This window comes from Chiloscyllium plagiosum, unplaced genomic scaffold, assembly GCF_037043375.1.
Source record: "Chiloscyllium plagiosum isolate Xiang-an unplaced genomic scaffold, Cpla_swu_hap1 HiC_scaffold_19, whole genome shotgun sequence".
NCBI classification, from domain to species: domain Eukaryota; kingdom Metazoa; phylum Chordata; class Chondrichthyes; order Orectolobiformes; family Hemiscylliidae; genus Chiloscyllium; species Chiloscyllium plagiosum.
Genome location: NW_028270157.1, coordinates 51,283,348 through 51,307,696, shown reverse-complemented (window position 1 = coordinate 51,307,696; position 24,349 = coordinate 51,283,348). Strand labels below are relative to the sequence as shown.

General features: G+C 38.3%; 1 protein-coding gene and 1 long non-coding RNA gene across 3 annotated transcripts in view; both read right to left on the bottom strand.

Moving 5' to 3' along the window:
* Positions 1 to 24,349, bottom strand: part of LOC122546905 (uncharacterized) — a 459,670-nt gene that overhangs the window by 405,453 nt on the left and 29,868 nt on the right. The gene's annotated exons all lie outside the window — the stretch shown is intronic.
* LOC148146778 (uncharacterized) lies at positions 8,988 to 19,571 on the bottom strand. The gene is made up of 4 exons (XR_015760475.1): positions 19,496 to 19,571; positions 13,654 to 13,788; positions 10,696 to 10,756; positions 8,988 to 9,217 (listed from the first exon to the last, which is right to left on the bottom strand). It is a non-coding gene; the product is annotated as an uncharacterized LOC148146778 (long non-coding RNA).

Genomic DNA, 24,349 nt, shown 5'->3' with positions numbered 1-24,349 from the left:
CTCAACTTCTCTGGTTAATCATGGTTAGTTTATCCTCTTCCCAGAATCCTTCTTCCTCACTGAGATATATTGTTGCTGTAAGAAAATGAACTATTTTATAAAATGTCTGCCATTGTTCCTCAATTGTTTTGTCACTAAACTCCTTTCCCTGCCCACTTCAGCCAGCCATGCCCTCATTAATAAATGAATATGAGGCTTCCTCTTAAAAATCAAAATGGCAGATTGTTTCTTTCCACTGGACCAGGCATGAGAATAATAACTGTGATGCTGAACTGCCTTTGCTCAGGGCGTGTTTATGGGATTTTGCCTATATTGGAACAGTTGATGATTAATGGTTAAATAAATGGTACACAGCCAGTAATATAAAGGAAAGCTGTAAGAATTTCTTTTGATATATAAATGGGAAAAGAGAGACAAAAAAGTGGACATTTGGCCATTGGAAAACGCTGCCAAAGTGATACGAGTGCCAAGGAAATGGCTGAAGAACTGAATAATTACTTTGTGTCAATGGAAGACACAAGTGGTATCCCAGAAGTTCAAGAGAGTGAGAGGTCAGAGCTGAGTATGGTAGCCATCACCAAGGAGAAGGTGCAAGAAAAATTAAATGGCTTGAAGGTGGATAAATCAGCTGAAGAGATAGTGGAGGTGTTAGTGGTGATTTTTCAGGAATCTCTAGAATCAGGGAGGGTCCCAGAGGACTGGAAAATTGTTAACGTGACACCCCTGTTTAAAAAAGGAGAAAGGCAAAAGACAGAAAATGACAGACCAATTAGCCTAACCTTGGTCATGGGTAAGAGCTGAGAATCCTATGTGAAGGATGAGATTTCTAATAATTTGGAATTGTATGGTAAAATAGGGCAAAGTCAGCATAGTTTCATCAAAGAGAGGTCATGTCTGATAAATCTGCTAGAATTCTTTGAGGAAGTAATGAGCAGCTCAGATCGAGGAGAGGCAATGGATGTTATCAACTTGGACATCAAGAAGGCCTTTGACAAGATGCCACACAGGAGGCTACTGAGTAACTTAAGGACCCATGGCGTCAGAGGCAAGGTGCTAGCATGGATCGAAGATTGGCTGACTGGCAGAAAGCAGAGGGTGGGAATAAAGGGTCCTTCTCAAGATGGCAGCCGGTGACAAATGGTGTTTTGCAAGGCTCAGATTTGAGACCACAGCTTTTCACTTTATACATGAATGATCTAAATGAAGGAATTGAGGGCACTCTGACTAAGTTTGCAGATGATACAAAGATAGGTAGCATAGAGGAGGCAGGGAAGCTGCAGAATGATTTGGACAGGTTCAGAGAGTGGGCAAAGAAGTGGCAGATGGAGTACAACATGGGAAAGTGTGAGATCATGCACTTCGATAGGAAGAGCAAGGGCATGGACTATTTTATAAATGGGGAAAGTATTCAGAAGTCTGAAGTGCAAAGAGACTTGGGAGTTCTAGTCCAGGATTCTCTTAAGGTCAACTTGCAAGTTGCGTCTGTTGATAGGAAGGTCAATGCAATGATGGCATTTATTTTAAGAGGATTTGAATATAAAAGCAGGGATGCACTTCCGAGGCTCTATAAGGCTCTGGTCAGACCACATTTGGAGTACTGTGTACAGTTTTAAGCCCCATATCTCAGGAAGGATGTACTGGTCTTGCAGCATGTTCAGAGGAGAGTCACAAGAATGGTCCAAGGAATGAAAAGCTTAACATCTGAGGAACATTTGAGAACTCTGGGTTTATACTCAATGGAGTTTAGAAGAATGCGGTGGGGGAGTGGGGGGAGGTGTTATCATTGAAACATACAGAATACTAAATGGCCTGGACAGAGTAGATTTTGGGAAGATGTTTCCATTGGTAGGAGAGACCCGAGTGCACAGCCTTAGAGTATAGGGAAGACCTTTTAAAACGAAGGTAAGGAGAAATTTCTTCAGCCAGAGAGTGGTGAATCTATGGAATTCATTGCCACAGAAGACTGTGGAGGTCAGGTCATTGAGTATATTTAAGACTGAAATAAATAGGTTCTTAAGTATCAGGGGAATCAAAAAGTTATGGGAGAAAGCGGGAGAATGAGGTTGAGAAACATATCAGCCATGATTGAATGGCGGAGCAGACTCGATGGGCTGAATGGCCTAATTTCTGCTCCTATGTCTTATGATCTTATTTCTTTGTAATTGTCCTTGTTAAGCTGAGTATGGTTGTTTCTGACCTAAGCTCCTCCCACTCAAACTGAATGTTAAATTCTACCAAATTATGGTCACTACTTCTGAGGGAATCTTTTACTCTGACATCATTTATTAAACCTGCCTCATTTTTTTTATTTCAAAAATATACTTTATTCATAAAATATTTTGATGATGTGTACAATTGGTCATGCTATACATCCTTAAACATTCCATTTCTTGGTATACAGAGACGGAGTAATCATTCATATATACAGGTCTGTATGATTACATATTTAGCTGAGGTGTCAGCAGAGCCCAAATGACTGCATGGGCCCCCTGTTCTTCTTCAGCAGGCAGATGTTACATGGTGGTCTTTCCCCACCGTGTCTTGGTGGCAGCTGCCCCAACCTTCAGCCTGTCCCTCAATACATAGTCCTGGACCTTGGAATGTGTCAGTCTGCAACACTCAGTCGGAGTCAACTACTTCAGCTGGAAGATCAACAGGTCCCCTCCACAGCCGGTTCAAGGGCAGCATGCGGTGTGGCTGAGAGTCCAGGCGTGCATAAAGGATCTCACAGGCAGAGCCCTTCTCACCACCAGCCAAGCCATGTCTTGGTGCTTGTTGGAAAGTTCTGGCAATGAGGCATTCTGCCAAATGGCTTTGACAGTCTGCTCAGGGAACCGCTCAGTAGGATCCACCCTCTCCTTTTCCCAAAGGGTCTCTAGGACACTACATGCTGACCACTTCCTGATGGACTTGTGGTCAAAGGTGTTTTTCTTCATAAACCTGCCTCATTAGGTGTCACCAGATCCAAAATAGCTTAATACCTGGATAGATGCACAACATATTGTTTGAGAATCTTGAGAATCTCTACTCTTACACTTCACTGTAATGATACTTTGATATTGTTTTTATAAACTAAAAGGAAAAAATCTAATACTTAAGCAACTATTATTAAGAAAAGAGGAGAAACACTGGAGACCTAAACACAAATTGAAGATCTTACTTTTATCTTAAATATTCATGAGTCCTAATCACCAATCAGTTTCTTTCACTGCAGTCATGCCATGCTGTAATCTGTGGTGTCATTCTGACGCTGGTCTCACCGCAGGTCAGCCTCTCAATCTATGCCCTTTATTCTCTCCCATCCACCTTTCACAATAGAGAGTTTGCTTCTTGCAGTAAAAACACTAGTGGCAATACCCCTGTCTCCCTTGCACAAAATTTCCAATTTGAACCAAATTTCCAACAGCTTGGTCCGTATACTCACTTGGTCTGGATCTCGCTGTTGTAATTTGTTATGGACCAGACCAGAACCTCAAAACATTTCAAGAAGTTAGGGTCTGCGCTAACTTCTCTTGTTGTTTTAAGTAGGTGAATAGTGGATATTCCAGGATTGATACAGCTGGCCCAACCACTTGGTTTTAAACAAAATAGAATTTATTTATACACAAACAAAAGAGAACAGAATATAGAATAACATAACTTATCTGAAAACCAAATTGACTCTATTGCAACTTAATAATGTTTTTCCAAATACTAGGAACATCCCCATAAAACACCCCTTGGTAAAAAGGTAAATTCAAACACAGGTTCTTACAGGAGAGATGCGAGAGAAAGAGAGGGGATCAGCCTGGAACTGCTTCTTTGGGTCCCCAGCAGTTTGTCTGGTTCCCAGCTAAAATTTGACTAGCAGCTGCAAACAAAGCATTTGCTAAAACCAAACCAAACCCTGAATTGGGAGAACTGGCCACTCCTCTTTCATTGTACAAGTGTTTTAAAAAGACACTTCAAAGCTTTCTCAAGGAGATATTTCCAGACATATCGGAACCTCTGCCTTTATGAACCCTTTTGAAACAAAAAAACAAGAATAACCTTGTTAAAGGAGCAGCATCATCACAAATCTCACTAACTATCCTTCTTACTAACATGTTAGTATTGAATGAACAGAAGATTTGCTGATTGGCTTCAACCTTGTACAATTAACACACATGTTTTGAGGGAAGCAAATACGTGAGATACCTAAATTCACAGACAACACCAAGCTTGTTAGGAAAGTGTATTATGAATTCATAAAGAAGTTGTAGACAAATATAGATAAGTGACTGAGTTGGCAAAAATCTAGCATATGAAGTATAGTGTAATGTGAAGAAATGTGAAGCTTGTTCAGCTTAGGAGGAAGAGTAGCAGGCAGAAAATTACTCAAATAGAGAATAACTGCAAGGTCCAAAATGATTTAAGGGTTCTGGTGAAGTGTTAAAAAGCAAGAAAACAAAAGAACCCTCACACTTGAATGCTGAAATTCAGTAATAGTTGAAAGAACTTACAACTACAGAATCTCCACCAATCACCATTATTAAGGATTGTGAATGCCAATGACAATGCCACCAGAAACCCAACTACAACAAGTGCTGTCTGCTTTTCATAAACAGTTCAACAACTGATCTATATAACATTCTTTACCTTTTTTGGACTTCCTTTTATTTCTAATTTCTGTGTGTTGCATTATTATTTCTCATGAAAAGTTAATAAGATCACTGTTTGTTAATTCAAGAAAGTCTGGCTAAATTAGGTCCTTTTTAAAGTACAAGTTTGTCTGGATATCCGCAAGGAAAGGGATTCCTTTTTAAACTAACCTTGTTGCAACCAACGAGGGTCCAGAACTAGAGGGCATAGGTTTAGGGTGAGGGGAAAGATATAATAGAGACCTAAGGGGCAACTTTTTCACGCAGAGGGTGGTACGTGTATGGAATGAGCTGGCAGAGGATGTGGTGGAGGCTGGTACAATTGCCACATTTAAGAGAGACATTTGGATGGGTATATGAATAGGAAGGGTTTGGAAGGATATGGGCCGGGTCCTGGCAGGTGGGACTAGATAGGGTTGGGATATCTGGGAGGCATGGACAAGTTGGACTGAAGGGTCTGTTTCCAGGCTGGACATCTCTATGACTCTATAAGACCAGTTCATCCCTGCTCACCTAGAGACTTGACTATTTTGTCTAGAACCATAAAAATTAGGGAACCTTGCCTGAGGCATTGACACTGCAGCCCTTTTGAATTTAGGAACTTCTTTCCACTTTCAACCAAAATGTGGGATCTGAGCTATTATTCTATCCAAAGAAATCATTTACTATACAAGAACTGTGATAATTGTGTCAACAGTGACATATTTTACCACCTTTTGTCTTCATGGTTGTATATTTAAATCCAGTCAGAATCTGGAAAAAAGTTTAAAATGCAACTACAGTTCACATGTCCATATTGTGCTTACATCAATTGTTGTAAGTATTGTTAGTTACAGTTTTAAGAAAGATGCAATTCAATCTTAAATAATGTTGTGATTGGTTCAGTTGCTGTATCAGTGACTGTTTATTTTTAAACTTGAACAGTACAACATTAATCCAGGAATTTCAAGGAATTATTTATGGAGATAAAAAGGATTTCTGTTCTGACAGGTCAGGGAAGTTACTTGAAACCTCTGAAAATCAGTTTTGATTTTTAAGGAAGACTGCCCCGTAATTAGGTTCTCATGCTGGTAAGAAAATTAATGAAAATAAACAAGTTTTATTCAATAAATTTATATAAAAGTTTAAGTTTAAACTAACTGCATCAAACTTTGGTTTAAAGATTCCATGGAGGAGTAGGATATAACAAATAACTAGAAGTAACTTCGGGCAAGCTTTGTTGTTTGTTTTCCTGGGCACCTAGATGTAAAGTCAAGGACTGATCTCCACAAACATATACAATATTAACATTAATTGATATGAAAGTGATTAAAGATACAAGAACCAAATTAAGTTGTGGTAATGTCAGAAAATACCCAAAGAATCTCAAACAAACAATCAGTAAAATTAAGGATTGTGCAACAGTTTAATAACGATAATGTGATTTCGGCAGTGGAAACTAATTATATTTTACAGAAAATGTACATATACTTGTTTTTGGAAAAATTTTTTCTCTCACTACCAATAAATTTCTTTATTTAATAAAATCAATTCTGATTTGGGTAACAATCATAAAATAGATTACAAAATAAGTCACCTATTTTCTGATTTGTAAAGCCAGAAGAGAGAATTAACAGCTTCTCAAGGATTGGTATCAACAACTCAAGCCTTTTTTTTTGCTTGTAATACATGCAGGTTTGTTTCACAATGAATGGATAACATACTAGACCATCAACCATGTAGGTGTCAGCTCCCAACCTTTTACATTAATTTTTTTCCTCTCTATTTTGGATGGCATTATTTGTTCAGCAATATAACTTCATATTTATATGACCTGCAGTGTTATATGGTTGGTTTATCTGTTAACTAACCTCGTGGTCCAATCTAAACAAGCCTTCCCCCTCTATTCTAAAATTGAAATGTTCTTTTAAAAAAATGCCTCTCTCATTACCGGAATGTTAAACAAACTATTTGAGAATGGAGAATTTGTCACCTGGCAGACTGTAGGTTAGACAGCTTGAAATAGACTTTTTAAAATGGCAGTAATATATTAACAAAATAACAGTAAACTGTCTGTAGGTATATCAACTGGATGGAATAAAATGAAAGCGGCATATATTTTTAATAAATGCGGAAGAGGATTCAGTGTCTAGATCAGTTAAAAACAAAATACTGTGGATGCTAGAAATGTGAAACAAAAATGAAAACTGCTGGAGAGACTGCATATTTGAAAGTGTCTGTGGAGAAAGAAACAGAATGCCTGCTTCAAATCTGATGTGAATTTTCTTCCAAAAAGAGTGCCTGTTCTGAAGAAGTCATATTCAATTTGAAATGTTCACTCTGTCCACAGATACTATCAGAACTGCTGCATTTCTTCTACATTTTAATTTTTTGTTTCCTTAGGGACTGTCATCTGTTAACTTGTGCAATTTCTATTTCTGGCACAGATCTCTTTCTTAAATGTTTTCTATTATATACACATGGTTCTGGTTGTTTGCCTCAACATTGAAGTGTTCTGATGCCTTTACAATAGTACTTGGACTCGATTTTTTCTTTTTGATGACTTATTTATGTTCTGGAATAACAGAAACAAGTGTGGGCCATTTAGCTCCTTCAGCCTGCTCAGTCATTCAATTAAACCATAGCTAAACATAGAAACATAGAAAATAGGAGCAGGAGTAGGCTATTCAGTCCTCAGTTTTTACCTCTATTCAGTCCTTCAAGCCTGCTCTGTCATTCATTATGATCACGGTTGCTTATCCAACTCAATAGCCTCTTCCTCTTTTTTTCCCCTCCATATCCTTTGACCATTTTTAGCTCCAAGTGTTATATCCAACTCTTCCTTCAAATCGTCTAATGTTTTGGCCTCAACTACTTTCTGTGGTAGTGAATACCAAGGCTCGCTCAATCTCTGGCTGAAGAAATTTAGCCTCATTTCAGTCCTAAATTGTTTACTCCATATCCTTTGATTGTGCCCCTGATTCTGGACTCCCCCACCATTGGGAACATCGTTCTCACATCTACCCATCTAGTACTGTTTTAATTTTATATATTTTTATGAGATACCCCATCATTCTTCCAAACTCCAGCAAATGCAATCCTAACCAATTCAACCACTCCTCATATATCAGTCCTGCCATCCCAGGTAAACCTTCACTGCGCTCCCTTTATAGCAGACCACCTTCCTCAGATACAGGAGACCAAACCTTCACACAATATTCCATCTGTGGTCTCACCAAGCCTCTGCATACTTGCAGCAAGACTTCCCTGCTCCTGAACTTGAAATCAGCCCACGATGGAATCCAATATTCCATTTGCTTTCTTTACCGCTTGCTGCGCCTGCATGCTTACCTTCTTGGTGTACATTCCCCTCTCGATTTATTGCCAAATAATAATCTGCCTTCCTGTTTTTGCTACCAAAGTGGATAACCTCTCATATTTACATTATACTGTATCTGCTATGCATTTCCCCACACATTCGGTTTGTTCAATTCACAAAGCAACTCTACATCCTCCTTACAGCTCATTCAAACACGTGGCTTTGTGTTATCGCCAAATTTCGAGATATTACTTTGAGTTCCCTCACCCAAATCGTTAATATATATTGTGTACAGCTGGGATCATAGTCACCTGCCATTCAAGCAAAGACACATTTGTTCTTACTCTGTTTCCTGTCTGCCAGAGTTTTTGATTCATCTCAATACACTACCCCCAATTCCATGTTCTTTAGCTTAACACACTTATCTTATATAGGACTTTGTTGATAGTCTTCTGAAAGTCCAAACAAACCATTTCCATTGGCTTCCCTTCATCAACTCCAGTTACCTCCTTGAAGAATTCCAATAGATTTGGCAAGCGTTATTTCCCTTTTGTAAATCTACATTGACTCTGTCCTGTCCTGCCACTGTTTTTTGAAATGGTTAACTATTAATTCTTTAATGTATTTATAGCACTTCCCCACTACAGACATCAGGATGACTGGTCTACAAATCCTGGTTTTCTCTCTACTTCCCTTCTTAAATAAAGGGGTTACATTAGTTACCCTCCAACCTGTAGGAACTGTTCCAGATTCTACAGAATCTTAGAAGATGACCATCAATGCATCCACTATTTCTAGGGCTACTTCCTTGGGTATTCTGTAATGTAGGTTATCCAGGCCTTGGGATTTATTGGCCTTCAATCCCATCAAAATCCCCAAAACCATTTCCTTACTAATATGGATTTCCCTCAGTACTTCTGTCTAAATAAACTCTATGTTCTCCAACATTTCTGGTATGTTATTTATGTCCTCCATAGTGAACACAGAACCAAAGTATGTATTTTATGCATTCATATTTGATTGTTATGATTTTTATCTACACTTCCTTGCCTTAGTGCTTTACCCAACAAAATATTCCAAATCATAAAAATCCCAATTGTCTCAGCATTTAGAACGTGAATGGAAAGAGATTTCAGGTTATCTACAACTCACCGTATGAAAAAAAACACAAGCACTTCTTTACCTTGCTGCTGAATGTTCTGACAGACTATAGATCCACATAACACAAACCCAGATCCTTCGCATTACAACAATGAAGAAATTGTTGACCGATTATGGTGATCAATAATGATAAATTAACCTGTTAATCATACAGAAAAAAAGGCAAAAAAACCTGAGCAAAAGCTTTGTACTCCAAAGATCAAAATCACTTGTTTCCTACAGTGCTAACAAGCAACAATATTTTCAGTGCAGCTTTTCCGAATGTGGAGGTGCTAGTGTCGACTGGGTTGGACAAGGTCAAATATCGCATGATAACAGGTTATGAGGATACCCAGGTCTTGGTGTACATTCACCTCTCAATTTTTTGCTAAATAATAATCTGCCTCCTGTTTTTGGATAACCTCTGATATCTACATTATACTTGAAAACACTAGCTTTCGGAGCATTGCTCCATCATCAGGTGTAGTGAAAGAGGAGACATTAGACGCAGAATTTATAAGTAAAAGATCAAAGGGTCATAAAACTGATGCAAATGCATTGAGCAAACCTAAAATGGCTAACTTCCTCCTGTTAAATCTTTTATCAGTTAGAAAGAAGATGCAGGTTTTGAATGATTAAAATGCAAATCCCAGAATTTCTTTCAAGTCACTGCCCTGAGAGAACTGAAGGTTTTATCAGTGCATACGAAGGTGACATCTCAGGTCAGACAATGCATTTTAGATGTGAGGCCTTGTTTAGAAACTGTCTGTGTTTCAACCTGGAGTCAGATTGGTTTTATTTCCAAAGCAGAAATTTATAAAATGCCACACTGACTGACTGTGTCTATGAATTGTGTGCTTTTTGAACAAGTTAGAAAGTATCTGCCAACACAAATCTGAAAATGCAAATTCACCCCATAGATGTATGCATGTGCATGTATGTGTGAGGGAGTGAGAGAGAGACAGTGAATGTGTGTGTCTGTGCACTTGACAGAATGCGTGCGAGTGTGAGGGAATATATGTGTGTGACAGTGTGCGTGCACAAATATGTGTGAGAGAAAGTGCGTCAGAGAAGGTATGCATGAGTGTGAGGGAGTAAGTGTGTGGCAGAGTGTGTGAGTGAGTATAATATTTAAATATGAGAATGCACAAAGAAGTATAATTAACTAATATAAACCATTTTTTGATCAGATTCAATTTTAATCGGAATTTTGTTTACATTATATGTACCAATGACAGAAATGGAATTGAATTAACCCACCATTTCAACACCCTTTATCTGTTAGAAACCATCTCCACCTATTGTGCAGGGGAGCTGAACAAATCTATTGTTGGAAACATTCATCATTAGACAGCAAATATAGGAGTGCCCATTCTATCACAACAATGATGTAGATGATAAGCCCGTGAATTTCAATAAGCAGAGTAGCCAAAGTCGTGGAAAGATTTGAAAGCAGTCCTAGAGAAAACTACAGGACATGAGAAGACATGTGGCTGACAACAGCTGAGACTTTGGGATTTCTCTTTTACAGGACATGAGAAGACAAGAATCATGCAAGTACAAGTGTGCATGGCCCAAAGCACATAAGTAAAGCCTTTGATAATTTTCAAAAGTGAAATAATGCCCAAAATCAAGTACCCTTTAAAATTATTTTGTTGATGTCCATGAGAATCGTTCAATAGATGAAAATGAAGTAAAGCTGTGGATCAATAACATTTTAGAATAAATATCTGGTAGCCAAAACAAAGAATGCAGACTTAATGTGGTTATGCTTATATCTTATATAACCAATAAAGATTAAGAGATGCATGCATAGAGACAATCACCCGATTTGCAGCTATAACAAATCTAATGTGCATCATTCCAACTTTTGGATGTGTGACTCATGTTGAATTGATAGCTGATGAAAAAAGAAATTCACACAAAATGTGGAATATTCTTGCTGCCCTACTCAATGTTTTATGTGGATGTATCATTAAATCTTGTGGTACTATTAATGCACATATGTCATCAGCTTGTTCAAAAAATGTGAAAAATCAATTTCAATGGATGGTAGAAAAATGATTTGTTGTGGAAAGATGATTCTGAAACCAAAAAAAATGTCAAATCTGATCCAGAATGGTATCCTGACAATGATGCCATTACCAAAGAAATACAATGAATTTTTTTTATTCGCTTGTCAGAATTTGGTTTCACTGCTGGGCATGCATTTAATGTCATGCCTAGTTGCCCTTGAACCATTGTAGCTTACATGCAGTAGGTACATTGCAATTCTATAAAGAAGGGATTTCAAGAACTTTAGCCCAGCGACACTGAGGAATGGTGATATAGTTCCAAATCAGGATGGTAAGTGGCTTGGAGAGAAACTTGCAGGTAATGTCCCATGTATTGCATAGGTTTGAAAGGTGCTGCCTAAAGATCATTGGTGAATTTCTGCAGTGTATCTTGTAGATGATATGCAGTGCTGCTACTAAGCAGCAATGCTAAAGAATGGATGTTTATGGATGTGATACCAATCAAGCAAGCTTTGTCCTGATTAGTGTCAAGCTTTGAGTGTTTCTGGAGCTGCATTCATCCAGGCAAGGAGAGAGTCTCCTATCACAATCCTGACTTGGTGGACAGGTTTTTGGTCTTCAGGTGATGACTTATTCATTGCAGTATTTCTCACCTCGGACCTACTCTTGTAGCCATTATATGTTTATGGCTAGTCCAGTTCAGTTTCTGATCAATAGTAACCTTCAGGATGTTGTCGGTGGAGAGTTTCAATGATGGTAACACCACTGAATGTCAAGGGGCAATGGTTAGATTATCTCTTATTGGAGATGGCCATTGCCCGGCAGGGGTAGCATGAATCTTACTTGCCACTTTTTAACCCAAGCTTGGATATTGTCCAGGTTTTGCTGCATTTGGACATGGACTGCTTCAGTTCAAACGCTGCAAGGTCTGGTCAGCTTAATTAACTCTTTGCACGAGATAAGGGATGACAATGGAATTGATAGCAATTAGAAGTGTTTTGGTTGTAGTTCAAAAGTGTGATTTAGAATGAATTTGTTGAATAAAATTAATAATAACATATTAATAATAATAATCAATGTCGTTTTAGCTCTCAATTCAAAATTGTAGCCAGTGAATTAGGTCTATCCAGATTAATACAAGCTAACCCAAAGAGCAAACATAGAGATTGAATACAGAGCTTTAATGGAGCAAAATCATAAATTGCTGGAAAAATTCACCAACTCCAGCAGGATCTATGGAGAGAAAACAGAGTTAAGATTTTGGGACCAGTGACCCTTCATCAGAACTGACGAGAAATAGGAAAAGGCTGGTATATATGCTAGAGGAAAGGTGGAGAAGGGGTAAAGAGTAAATGATGGATGGAGATAGAGCTCAGATAGAGACAAAAACAGTTAGGCAGTCAAAGGAATGGGTAAAGCTCAGCCTCGGAGGATGGGAACTATTAGTGGCTGACAATGTATTATTTGTGATAGCAGCCCATGTGACGATAAGGCCTAATGTACGGGAGTTGAGGTAAGGAGTTGGGAGAAGGTGCTCAGGCCCAAAAAATTATTGAACTCTATTTTGAGTCCAGAAGGTCGCAGGGTATCGAAGCAGAAATTGAGGAAAGTTTCTGATTTTCTGAATCTAGTTACTTGGTTTTTGTTGCGCTTCAATGGAGATTTGTTTTTTAATCTTGCATGTATTAATTGGTCAAGCATGCTACCACAAACAACCCATTGTCAGTTACTAATGGTTCCCATTAACAACTGGTCATACTCCCAAGTTGATCTTTAATCGATTCCTTTGTCTGCCCAAATGTTTTTGTCTGTATTTGAGCTCCATTTCCAGCTATCATTCATTCCTACTCAATTCACAAACCCCTGCATCCACCACCCCAAATCTTAAGCATAAACACCAACTTTTTCCTAGCTACAATTAGTTCTGAAGAACGATCACTGGACCCAAAATGTTAACTCTGCTTTCTTTCCACAGATACAACCAGACCTGCTGATTTTTTCCAGCAATTTCTGATTGTGTTTCATTTCCAACATCTGCATTTCCTTGTTATTTTGTTGAGCTTTAATGAAGATTTATTATTTAATCGTACAGATATTAAGTGACCATACATGCGAATTGAATCAAATGAAATTGCTTCACTTGTGTGATGACATTCATATGAATTAAACATTTGATATATTTACCATCCAAAAAAAATAGACTGTAGCAATACTTTATAGAATAACATTAATATGTATATGGCAATTATAACACTAGTTATACTTAACATTCAACGATAACAAGAAAATTTGGAACATTCCTCTTCAAGGTGTTGTCTATGCAACTTCATTATTTACTGGCTAACTTAGCCAGACCTTGTGACTATGACATATGGATATATTCTCTAATCCACCCTTTCCTCCTGAAAATAGGGTTGGGGAAGATTGTCCATAGACATCGATGTATTGCTTATTAGCACTTCTCAAAAATTTTGTCACTCTGTGCAGGGCTAACAGAGTCGGCCCCAAGGCAAGATGGATTCCTTCTCAGTACAACACCATTTTGTATTGTCACGTTATATGAACGTAATATTTTGCTCACCTTGGATGCATCCATGGAAGTCTATGGATGATTTTACAGATGTAAGATCCTCATTTATTTTCTGGCCAACATTTAGTAGCAGCAATTCTGCATCTGTGTATACCTTATATTCATCTTTCAATTTATGTAACTGGTCTATGATCAAAAGATAACTTAGTGAGATCACAGATGAGTAATGTGGTTCTCATTGGTCTAGCACACAAAACCTCAGTAGGTTGAAGTACATCCTGGCTGAACGAAAGACCTTCAAAAGCAGATTATGAATGTTGTTTGCTTTTACAATTCTCTTGATGAATGTATGAAACATCTTGGTGCATAACTTGGAAAAGTGCTTTGCACCAGGCAACATTGAAGTTAATTCCTCTACTGCTGGTAACATTAGGAGGACGCTTTTAAGGCTTTGCTGGCCTCCTTAGATCTAAATATATTCAAGTTGAACCATGCTTCTTCATTATGACAGAAATGGAACTGAACCATTCCTTGTAATATTACACTTGTCAAATACTTTCTCGATTTTCTATTCCACCCAGCTCCATTCACAACTTTTTGCAAAAGTGCACACTGGATTATTAGAGGGGATCAATTGACAGCATTTCAATTCTTTGTGATATTGAACCATGTTCCTCTGGAAATTCCCAACCATATCCCTAGGCACAGCTTTTAAACATTCTGTACCAGACAAATGGTTGTGCACCTGTTTTGACTGTTGTGGTATTCTACCTGGGTCAAGTCATGGATGACCACGTTAAATCTGTTGTACACCAAAAATGTTACTATGGCTGAACTTGATTTACCCCAACATAGAACATCTGAGTTGACTATGTTAATTCCTTGTACTTGCATTGCAGGACAGAAAACCCATGTACTTTATTGGCAAACCATTGTATGCCACTAGCTTCAGGCTAATGTGCTAGACCATGGACTTCTATACTTTGCAATATATGCCTTTGAGAACTCAGAAAAGATGGGGTGTCAGCACTTTCTCTTGTGTCAATCTTCACTTAAATCAATGCTGTACAGCTTTAATGTTGGAGTGTTGCTTCCATTTTGTAAATGGAACGGACCTATTCCACCAAAGTGATCAGGTGAAATAGCTGTTCATGTGTAGGGTCTTCAACCATCCATTTTAGTCAGGCATTCTCCTATTTTGTGGATACATTTATGTTTTCAGAGATCCATGAAGCCCCTTCCTTCCCTTCACTGGTTTTTGGGTGCTGCCCATTTTGGCTTCTCCCAGCATTCCTGCTGTTGACATTGTTTCTGTCATATGCAGGACATTCATGCAGTTTGTGGAAGAGTTGGCTGTTAGTACACACCTTAATTTGCTTGGATATTGTACTAATCGACATTGTGAAACCTAAGGCTTGCAAACATGGTCTCCCATCCACAATGGCCACATTATCGGTTTCCATTCTGTGTCATGCTCTCAATTCTCATTGGCTTTTTGAGGGTGGTCGTTTTGGAATATTTCAATAGATGTGGAAGTGATGTCCAATGCCATAAGTTGTTCCGAGAGTTCAGTGCTTGATTTTGAGCATCAGTTAACAAAGTTTCAGGTAATCTGTTCTAATATTTGAGTTTAATTTGAAGTTGATTTGCCTAGTCTTGACAGATCATTCTGGTCAGCTTCACATAAAATATAAGCATTGATTCTGTGCAGATTTTGTTTCCTACATGAATCTCATTTTAGCCTGATTCTCTACATTTACAAACACATGGTCTACAAAATGCTATTCAAATCTTCTGCTAAATAGGTTGAATTCATCTCAGACAGTTGATTGCAGTCCATTTTTGAAAACCTAACTTCAACTGCATTTATTCTATTCCTTTCCAACACTGCAATGTGAAGCCTGGTATAAAAAGTTTAAAAAAAGCAATGAGCTGCAGACCTGAACAGGAGCCATAACCTGAGCTGTGTTTCTCCAGGATCTGCTTTGAGCTTAAAAGCACGAAGTGCTCCAGCATCCAGGTCAGATAATAGCATACAACTGCAGTAACAGCAGGAAAGTATTCACAAAAAAATTCTGCTCACATGTAATAATCAGTGGTTCACAACAACTGAATTAGTTGAGATTGTATGGCAGAGGAAGAGATTCAAGTTAGCAAAATGTATTTACTTTATATTTCATATACTAAAAAATACATTATCACAACAACAACAGTGTACACCAACAGTTCACATTTATTGTTGGCATGTAAGTTGACACCATTTTTAGAAGGATTATTTGAGGTTTAAAAGGTTTATTTGTACACTGTGATCTATGGTAAACAAATTAAAAGCACAAAACAGTACAAGGCACAAATCTGTTGACCTATGATAAAATTAAAATAATTTTTTTTCCAAAAAGTCCTTTAAACTATTTACCAAAACTCCAAAGAAATACATTTATCTCATTGGTTTAACTGAAGAATTCCTGAAGAATGATGAGTGTGACCCAAATGACACACAAATACGAGCAAAACGTTAATGTTCACTGATATATTACAAAAGTTATATAGCATAACAAACTGGTACAAAATCAATTGCTTAAATGGCCACAGGACTAACTTCAACTTTTTAATCTCAATGAGCTATTAAAGCAATAGCATTTTGCTTAAAATGATTCCCCATTTCAGATAATCATTAGCACTGCTCTCTGCAAAACTTCAATGTGGAACAAGCAATATAACACTGTTCGAAATATTACTGTCATCAACACCTATTGTATAATGGCAGCAATGTATACTTCTGCATTCCTTAATGTTATTGCTCCAGTCAATTCTCAACTGTAGTTAACATTTGTCTATAATCATTCTCTCTGTCTCGTAGCTACTTAGATAACCTTTGCAAATAACCTTCAACATCAGTGTGCAGCATATCCATTTTTACTATGCATTTATCGAGTTCAGAAAGGTTGGTTGCATCACATATCCCACTCTGTCCACTTTGGCAAAAAGGTTTTCGCTGTCACCTCCAACGATGTTAGGAAGCAGTTCTGATTATATTCTCTTTGGCTTCTCCTATACAGCTTCTAATGGCCAGATTAAGAGTAGTACTGGCAGTGAGAAAAATTCTCTGCTCAGTCATTCAGCTAGATGATTGAGTTCTTGAAAAAGCATTAATCTTAGAGTTAAGTAAAAGCCATTTTTGTTTGAAAATATGTATCTATTGGGATTGAGTGGGCACACTGAATGAGCAGTTTGTTTTTGTAAGTAATAGACACGGATAAGAAGCACAATAACTGACGAACAATACCCTTGAATAGGGAGTTTGTGAATATGTAGGGGATCCTAACAGAAATTCCTGGACAACCATAGAGAATTCTGAGCTCTCTGTAAAATTAGTCTGGAGGCAATTATAGTGAGTAGAATTGTGAATAAGAAAATCTAAAGTATTACTAATTTTAATATGTTTTATGTATGACATAATTTTGATATTGTACTTGTATTTCTGGTTGCAGTAACCTTGGATTAATCTCAGTACACTTAGCCTGAGACAATATCCTTCATCTTCATCATCAATTTAACAACCAATGTGCATAAGGTACACACCACAATTAACCATAAAGCAGAATACATTAACTGTTAATCTGTTGTATATAATAGGCTTAGTCTTTGCCACTAAATGCTGTGGTGAGAAGGAAACCATCAAATCAGAATTTTCTTCAATTCCAATCATGTGATTAAACCACAAATGCCTACTAATAATGCATGAAGCTTCCAAAAATAATTGAATCATTTAATCCACACTCCAACTGTCCTACGACAATAACACAGAATGACATATATTTTGAACAGCATATGTTGAGTATTCAGATAGCAATGCTAAATGATAAAAACTCTGATAGTGTAACTTTTAATTCCACTGAAAAATTAGATTTCAGTTTCCCAGTATCAAACTTTAATCTCTCTCATACATTGGGTAAAGGGGAAAAATGGATTGCTCTCTGCAGAGATTCGCTTTTTGAATTAAAAAAACAGTTTTAGCCGATTAGTCTTAGTTCTTGAAAGCAAACTGCAAGTGTGAAATGTTCAAATGGCCATCAGTTTAACATTTTGATGCATAATGATGGACATCCCCTAACTCAGGCAGGTGTATCTGTATCTGTGGAGAAAGTGAGGACTGCAGATGCTGGAGATCAGACTCAAGAGAGCGTGGTGCTAGACAAGCACATAAGATCAAGCAGCATCCGAGGAGCAGGAGAATCGATGTTTCGGGCTTATGCCCGAAACATTGATTCTCCTGCTCCTCAGATGCTGCCTGACCTTCTGTGCTTTTCCAGCACCCACTCTCGTATCTGTATCTTTGGCAATACACTTTGCTTAGGAAACACAGTATGAGGAATCTTCCGGATGTACTTTAGGAGATTTTTGTAGAAACAGAACAGTTGCACTGGGAATCTGTTTTCTTTATCCAAGCTGGCACGAACTGAAAAGTCTAAATAATCGGCAAAACAAGAAATGCAACTTGATGGTCATTAACTCAATTAGAGCATCTGCAGTAAACAAGCTGAGATCAAGAATGTTTAAAAAAAAAGTTCCACTATCCTTTTAGTGACCTCTTTTAAAAAGTGCAATCTAGGTATGCACAGCCATTTAAACTCAAGATCACATTGTGTGCCTGGCGTAACATGTAGCTGAGACCAGGTAATGTTGACAGATTTCCTTCCCCCAAGTTCTTTAGTGAACTAAACTGCAGCCATGGTTGCGAATGACAGTTTTGTTAAACAGATACAGTCATCCACCTACCATTTCTTCTTCTGTTTACTAATGCAAACACAGTGGATTAGTGCACAATGAATTCAGCACCATTGATTTCTGAACATGCCTAATAAAAGTTTCTGAGATAGGGTTCCAGCAGCGCACTGATCAATTTTAATTTTCTTTGCCATGTGCAACACCTTTTATTAAAGGAGCCGTGCCATTTAGTGAAACGTGAGTCCTGTCCAGCTGATGCCTGAATGTGAATTGTCCTCCCAAACAACGTAATGCATATGTGCCTGTCTGTGAACATCTGAATTGTTTAGTTCTTTCATAACCTTAGGAACAATCATCTTCATCTCTTTGCATAGCATAATGCCATGGGCAGCGATCTCAGAAACATAGAGAATAGGAGCAGTCATAGACCATTTGGCTTGTTTAGCCTGTTCCACCATTCAGTGGCTGATTATCCTACTCAATACCCTATTCCTGCTTGCCCCCCATAGCTATTGATCCTATTTGCCCCCCAAAATTATATCTTCTTGAAAACATTCAGAGTTTTGACCTCAACTACTTTCTGTGGCAGAAAATTCAACAGATTTACCACTCTTTGCATGAAGCAATTTCTTCTCTTCTCAATCCTATATAACTTAACCCACCTCCTTAGCTTATAGCTCCTAGTTCTGCACTTCCCAGTCATCAGGAACATTCTTCAACCTGTCTAGTCCTGTTCGACTCTTATAAATGTCTATGAGGTGCCCCCTCAATCTTCTAAACTTAAGTAAATCAACTAATGGAACAGAGAAACCTAAAGAAAACACAAAAATGAATGATGATCCAATAAAACTTGTAAACAGAAAAAAAAGCTGAAAGAGGTACATGAAAATGTATTACAAGAGCCAGTGCCTCAGAAAATTTAGAAAATTTCACATGGGACCTTATTCCCTCTAATTATGCATTTAAATAATGTTGTGCATGCCAATAATGTGACTTCATTATTTGCCTCAGATTTCCTGTTGGAGAATTGGATCCAAGAGGTCAGGCATGCAATTTCTGACAGAGGCATGCTGCCTTGTAAAAATCAAGACTTATATATCAGATTCATAATAGTGTTCAGCATTTACAGATCTTTAAAAATTGTAAAATGAATGCCTTTACTCACCATCCAGCATGGGATGTTTTTCATTCAATATCAATCATGATAAAGTTTTTGTTTTGACATGACAAGCAACTTCACAAAACTGCAAACATTTAAAATAATGTTACAAGTTTTTTTAAAGAAAATTTGTAATTAAAATCACTTGTGACTTGGCATTTTAAAAGACAAACATTCACTGTATTATATTTTGATGAATTTCTGTATTCAGCGTTAATACTGCATATTAATTAGAACATGGAACATTATAGTACAATACAGGCCCTTCAGCCCTTGATGTTGCGCCGATCTGATTCTAGGATATAAAACACAAGTTCCTTAGATCTTGGATAACATGGAAGAAAATCCTGATTAAAAACTCCAACAGGGAATATCTTTACCACATGTTAAATATTTTTATATTTCTTACCACACATACAATGGACCAAATACATCCTCTGAAATATCAATGTTCCTTGCCCACAATATTACATGATACCAAAGGTACATTCTGTGTTCCCAAACCCAGGCTATTTTTGTGCTATAAGTTCTCTGTTTAAGAGAAGTTTACAGTCGTTTTAAAGTATTGTGGTTTAAAGAAATATTAAACTACATTACCTTAGATGAAAGCTGAAGTAATCTAATCAATTAGATGTTTTACTTTAGTGCAATTGTTACCTTTGCAGAATATCTTTATGAACTTAAATTATTGGTTGTACTTTAAAACACAAAGAACCTGGTATGAACTGCTCAAACCTCTGGAAGGGTCTATTGTTACCACAATGATCATTCACTTCAGAACTAATTCTAAAAGATTTCTTTGAAAATATAATAGTGGTTCATAAAAGAGCTTGGAGGACTGTCATTTTAACTCCTAATGAAAATAAGATCACTGAACTAAACATATGATTTGATGTAAATTTAAACTGAATCTATGTAAAGCTAATATTGCAAATAGAAAGATTGCAATAATACAATGGAGTACTCTTCTGATTTGAAGTCATGCCATATTTCTGTGCGGAACAAAGTTTTATTTACATTGAGATTGTTGCAAATGATTTAAATACAGGAAAATGTATTCCTCAGAATATTCAATGACCATGAATGGACTGCTTTTGCATACATCTTATTCAATGATGCTCTATAATAGCTTTCCCCCCTCCTCACTATCAAAGGCTGCAAGCAAAGCAGTGATTTGGAAACATAAGCAAGTTTTGCTGGAAAAGCTCAGCAGGTCTGGCAGTATCTGTGAAGAGAAATCAGAGTTAATGTTTCGGGTCTGGCGACCCTTCCTCAGACCTCAGTTTTGAGGAAGGGTCATCAGATCCAAATGTTAACTTGATTTCCCTTCACAGATGCTGCCAGACCTGCTGAGATTTTTCCAGCAGTGGCAGTTCTTTCAGCTTTTGCAAAGCACTGATTTACCTGCACGTTACTCAATCTAGTCTACTGTATTCACTGCTTACATTTTGTCCCCTCTACACTGGGAGAAGAAACACAGACCACTTTGCAGAACCTCAATGGTCTATCCATAGAAATGACTGTAAGCTTCCAGTTGCCTGCCACTTCAATACACCACCATGTTCCCATGCACACATTTCTGTCTCAAGCCAGCTGCTATATTCCAGCAAAACCCAATGTGAGCTAGATGAACAACAACATATGCTTAACCTAGGTACCTTCAGGAGTAAACATTGAATTTAACAATTTCAGAGCATGAACACCCTCCTCCATGTTCATTATCCACCCCCACACCCAAAGGTCCTGTTCTGGATGGCTTGCACGCAGTACAACCAACCCATTTTCAACTATTCACACTTCTTGTTCACACCCTCTTAGCATTTATCTCCCACCTGACTCATCCTTTGTTTGCCTCCTTTTTCCGTCTTGCTCTTTCTTGGCACCATCCCCATGGATTCTGTTCTTATAGGAGTGGTGGGGGGAGGGGGGAGGAGGGGGGGGAATATCAAAAACTACTTCCATAAGCTTTGGGGCAATCTCTCTCTATGTCTGCATGCTGTAGAATCACTCAACTGAACAGTAAGTGCGAAATGACTACAGACTACAGCTACGCAAAAGATATGGGAAATAAAAGGGCACTCAAAGTTCACCATCAAAAGGCACAAAAGAATGAAAAAAAATGGATCTTCTTTCCACCATAAGCATTGTGAGTGCACCTACACCAAATGGTATACAGTGGTTCAAGAAGGCAGCTCACCACTACCTCCCAAGGGCATTAGGGACTGGGCCAGCATTTATAGACAGTCAGTGATGCCCAATTTAATGACTAAATGGAAGCAAAGAAATAGAGCACGGTTGCTACCAATACAGGACCCCTCTGGCAAGATTCTACCCAGACAGTATGAGAGATTCATGAATGCCAGGAGAGAAACCTTATCAAAGGTGGATGAGCTGCACAAGATGGAAAACAGATCACAATTGTCTGTACATGTCCAAGGATTATAGGATCTCATGTACAATGAATCTTTCTTGCGGGATACAAACAGACCCACTAGACGATTTCTGGTATCCAGATGTGTTAAACGTATTAGACAATTTCTGATCACCAGATATAACAGACTCACTAAATGCAATGGTCAAATAAGTTTATGTTGACATCATGGAAAAAAGGATCTACAACACCAGTTCTTTCAGATTCTGCACTATGCCTGAAGCATGGTCTACTTCAACCCTCTCATATTCAGCTTAAGGGTCTAATTCCAGAAAGTGTATGAAAGTGGATAACAGCTGCTCTTCAGTTAATTGATTGATTTATTGTCCTGTCTACAAATTTTAGTTTATAAGCAGGACAAGCAGATCATAGTAAGCAAGGATGTACAGATCAGACCAACTTAGATAGAGGCATGCAGGTTAAATTGCACAGGGGGTGCACATGGTGAGATCAGCATTAACAAGATCATTATTATTTGAGGCTAGAGAGTCCATTCATCAGTCTAATAATGGCCAGGAAGAAGTTGTTCCTGCTGCTGCATGTGTTCAGGCTTCTGTACCTTCTACCTGACAGAAGAGGTTGTAGGAGATCATTACTGGGCTGCGATGGGTCTTTGATGATGTTGGCAGCCTTTCCATGGCAGTGGACTGTGTAAATGGAGTCCAGAGATGGAGCCTTGGCTTCTATGATGGTCCGGGCTGTGCACTTTATCTTCTGTAGTTTCTTATGGTCCTGGGCAGAGAAGTTGCCATACCAGTCCATTAAGCACCCGGACAGTAAGCTCTCAATGGTGCATCTGTAGATTTCATGAGCTGCCTGAGTAAGAAGAGGGGTTGTTGTGCCGCCTTGACCATCACATCTATGTGCAAGTCCAGGATAGGTTGTTGGCTATTGTCACTCCAAGGAACTTGATGATCTCCACCCTCAAACTCAATTCCATTGATGTAGATGGCAATGTGTTCTCCTCCTCTGTTTCTGAAGTCAATGATCAGTTTTTTTAGTTTTGCCAACGTTGAGGGAGATTGTTCTCACTGTAGTATGTCACCAAGCTCTCAATCTCCCTTCTGTATTTTGACTCTTCACTGTTAGATATCCATCCGACCATGGTGATGTCATCAGCGAACTTATAGATGGCATTCGTTTGTAATTTGACAACACTGTCGTGGATGTACAGGGAGTACAGTAGGGGGCTAAGGACGCATCATTGGAGGGCTCCAGTGTTATTGTGGAGGAGGTGCAGTTACCTATATTCACTGATTGCGGTCTGCAGGTCAGGAAGCTGAGGATCCAGTTGCAGAGGGCGGAGTCAAGACCGAGGTCACAGAATTTTGAGATCAATCTGGAGGGGATAATGGTGTTGAGGGTGGAGCTGTAGTCAATGAACAGGAGTCTGACATAGGTGTCCTTGCTGTCCAGATGTTCCAGGGATGAGTGCAGGGCTCGGGATATGGCATCTGCTGTGGAGCTGTTACATCAATAGGCAAATTGTAGGGGATCAAGGAAGGCTGGGAAACTGGAGTTGATGTTGGCTATTACCAGCCTCTCAAAGCAATTCATGATCATTGAGCTCAGAGTCACTAGTAGTCATCAAGGCACATCGCATGTGCTTTCTTGGGAAAGAAATTACTAATTCTGATCAGCATGAATCATTTTTGGATACAGACACCTGTGTGGGAGGTTTGCTTTGTTTGATAATCACAGTGGACCTCAGTTTGACTCAGTGTGCCATGAGTCAACTTCCTTTGGAGAAACTTTATCCCTAGACCAGAGAAAGATGGTGCAAACCTTTCAGTTCTCTCAGTGAAGCAGCTTCAAATAATGGAAAAAGGCGACAGCAAGAATGAAGGTGACATGCAGCAAACAAAAGTCTCTGCTATTGCTTTAGAGAAGAATCACCCCTTCACTGAGGATAACAAGGAGATGAATTTGACTGCTTATTCCATTGAAACAACCAATAAGATGCAACAGAAGTAAGTGAAACAGCAACTGTACTTAAGATATAGAAATTCCTTCCTGAAACGAAAAGTGGAGCTCCACAAGAGAAAGAGATCAAAATCCCAAAGTCTCAGCTGTTGTCAGCCACACCTCAATACGCATTAGACATGGATGCAGCCTTGGAAAAGTCAAAGGAAACATAACTGAAGGTAAAAGGGTTAATCAGTATTCCAGACTTAGTGTAAGGAACAGGCATTAATTGTAGATGCCCTAATATTCGAAAGTCATAACAGCTGAAGAGAAGCTTATAGTATTTTACTCAAAAACAAACAGCAGGGAAGATTCAAAATTTTCTAAAGGTACCAAGGAGGCTGGCCACAGTATTTGAGAAGTGTCAGATTGTGAAATTAGAAGAAAATCTCAAATCAAGCATAAAAAGGAGGCTTTAAGTCTTCAACAGATTTTTGAGCATTGAGGCTTCAGTCACGGTGGCT